Source organism: Dama dama, chromosome 19, assembly GCF_033118175.1.
Source record: "Dama dama isolate Ldn47 chromosome 19, ASM3311817v1, whole genome shotgun sequence".
NCBI lineage: Eukaryota > Metazoa > Chordata > Mammalia > Artiodactyla > Cervidae > Dama > Dama dama.
Window position 1 is genome coordinate 74,632,069 of NC_083699.1, and position 3,036 is coordinate 74,635,104.

A 3,036-nucleotide genomic window follows, 5' to 3' on the forward strand; every position below is an offset into this window, starting at 1 on the left:
GGTGGGCAGAAGAAGAAGGTCTCTTGGAGGCCCCATGTCCCCTGGTCTGATTACACCACTCTGGTTTGTCTTCTCCTCTGCTAGAAACTGTTGGGGAGGGGAAATTCCCCCCTCTGCCCTTTTTGGGTTCTCATGGCTAGACCAACAGTAAAATTGACACTAGACAGATGAGTAGGAGAAAAAGAAACTAATTTTAATTCATGTGCCTGGAAGTCTCATATAGATGGAACCTAAGAAATGGGCAAAGCAGGCAGCTTTCCTAAGACCAAAAAAAAAATGGTAAATTAGGGAGGAATTGACAGGACAAAAAATCTTGGGTTTGGGTGCCCTGTTAGTGAAGAATCTAAACAATTCAGACTTTAGTCAATGAACGAAGTCATGAAGTTGGTGAAAGACGTCACAGGCCTCTCAGCCCCAAATACCTGTCTCTGGTGATAAGGGTCCTTCTGCCCCCAGGTGCAGGCTGCACCTTTCACAGGAAGAGAAGAGAGAAGAGTCAGAGTGTCCCTCTTCCACTGGTCTTTTTTTTTTTGGCCACGCCTTGAGGCTTGGAGGATCTTAGTTCCCCAACCAGGGATCGAACCTGGGCCCTCAGCAGTGAAAGTGCTAAGTCCTAACCCCTGGACCACTAGGGAAGTCCCAGAATGGGCATTTCTTGAGCAACTTTAATTCAAAATAATCAACATGCCATTGAGGCACATTTGGGGGTTGCCTGCTCTGAGCCCCCACAAAACAACCACTGGAGCCTGTGCATAAGAGCTGCCTCCAATGACGCTCCGGGTGGAACATGGTGTTCCTGTGGGCTCCCACTGCAGCCAACTCCAAGTTCCCAAACCCCCTCCTGGGGAAGAATCTTGCATCAAGTTCTCTGCATCCCTTTACATCCAGCCCCAGCCCCAGGCTGGCCCAGCTTCCCCCTCTAAACTCAGGAGACCTGGCTCCCCCATGTTCCTTCGGCCAGGGGCTGGTCAGTGGTTACGATGACGTTATGTGACCTCCACTTCTCAGGAGGCAGACAGTTATCTAAGGGACCCTGGAGAGGCCTTTGAGTGGCATTTGGTATTTTCAGTCCTAGTTCCATCATAAAGAATCAGGCCAGCTATCAAAACAGATCCCCTTCATGGATCACTGCCTTGTGGAGAAGGAGCTTGCCTTGTGAAGCTATGAGCTATGCCATGCAGGGCCACCCAAGACAGATGGGTCATAGTGGAGAGTTCTGACAAACCGTGGTCCACTGGAAGAGCAATGGCAAACTGCTCCAGTATTCTTGCCTTGAGAACCCTATGAACAGCATGAAAAGGCAAAAAAGATATGACACTGGAAGATGAGCCCCCGGGGTCAAAAGATTATGCTCAAAACCTTTCAAGCCAGGCTTCTGCACTACATGATCCGAGAACTTACAGATGGTTAGATAGCATCACTGACTCAATACACAAGAATTTGAGCAAACTCTGGGAGACAGTGGAGGACAGAGGAGCCTGGCGTGTTACAGTCCATGAGGTTTGCAAAGAGTCGGACACAACTCAGCGACTCAACAACATCAAAGCAGAGCTCCCATTCTGAAAGAGAAAGCAGCCTAGGTTCAGAATGAAAGCAAGCCTAAAGATGCCTCACGCTTCGGCCAGCAAGGTCCAAGCAGGAGACAGAAACCACAGGGAGATTTGAAGGGGAAGGTTTATTAGAAGAATTACAAAAGGGCGTTGGAGTGACAAAGAATTGGCTGTAACCAGTACAGAGAGCTACAGAACACAGGCGGAGCAGGTACAGGGAGGAGCCCTAAGGCTGACATGGGGCTCCCAAGGGAGACCCCCACCCCTGGTCTTGCTGGAGCAGGCAGGGCGTGGCCCCGTGTGGCTGGCAGCCTGGGGCAGGCATGGCAGAGAAGTCTCGAAGGCCTCCCTAGTGGGGCTGTGGAGGCCTGCCCTCTGGGGTGTCTGGAGGGGCCCTCCCCCAAAACTCTCTGCCAAGCCACAATGGGGGGAAGCGGGAGAAGTTGCTCAGGGGACGTGACAGGTCAGCCCCGTGATGAGGCCCCAGGAGAATGGCCTCTGTGCACTGCGGGGCCTGAACACTGAAACCAGAAGAGAAATCCTCCTCTCATGTCCTTTGGGGGCCCTGTATTGAACAGGCTCCACACGGCTCTGGCCGCAAAGCCCAGAGCAGGCAGAAAAGGGAGTGTCTGAAGCTGAGAGGCAACAGGCCATGAGCTGGCATGACCCAGACCCCGGCAGAGCCTGACCCTACAATCAGCTGTTCCACAAATGGCCGCCACATGAGTCCCGCGGCCGGCTGGGCTAGGGGGCGTCTACAAGCCGCCAGACTTAGTACATACAAGTGCAGGGCGACGTTCAGATGCACGACAGACACTTTGTTAGTATAAATCCCATGCAACACTTGGGACATACTTATACTAAGAAATGATTCATCCTTTATCTGAAACTCAGATGTAGCCGGGCATCCTGTGTTTTCATTGAAGCATGGTTGATTTACAATATCACGTTATCGTTTCAGGTATGCAGCAGAGTGATTCAGTTACCATTTTTTCCTTCAGATTCTTTTCCATTATAGGGTATTACAAGATATTGAATATAATTCCCTGTGCTATACAGTAAATCCTTGTTGCTTATCTATTTTATTTATAGTAGTTTGTTAATCCCATATTCCCAATTTACCCCCCTCCCACCCACATCTTCCCTTTGGTAACCAGAAGTTTGTTTTCTCTGCCTGTGAAACTATTTCTTTTTTTTTTTTTAATGGCTATGCTGGGTCTTCATTGCTGCTCACGGGCTTTCTCTAGTCGCAGTGAGTGGGAGTTACTCTAGGGTTGCAGTACGTGGCCTTTTGTTGTGGCCTTGCAGTGGCTTCTCTAGTTGTGGAGCATGGGCTCTAGGACGTGCAGGCTTCAGCAGTTACAGCATGCAGGTTCAGTAGTTGTAGCACAGAGGCTTAGTGGCTCAATAGCTTGTAGCATCTTCCCAGACCAGGGATCAAACCTGTGTTCCCTGCATCAGCAGGCAGATCTTAACCACTGGACCA

General features: G+C 50.3%; 1 non-coding gene across 1 annotated transcript; it reads right to left on the reverse strand.

Annotated features, from left to right (window-relative positions):
• Positions 1 to 562: 562 nt before the first annotated feature.
• TRNAE-UUC (transfer RNA glutamic acid (anticodon UUC)) lies at positions 563 to 635 on the reverse strand. Its single transcript has one exon. It is a non-coding gene; the product is annotated as a tRNA-Glu (tRNA).
• Positions 636 to 3,036: the final 2,401 nt, after the last annotated feature.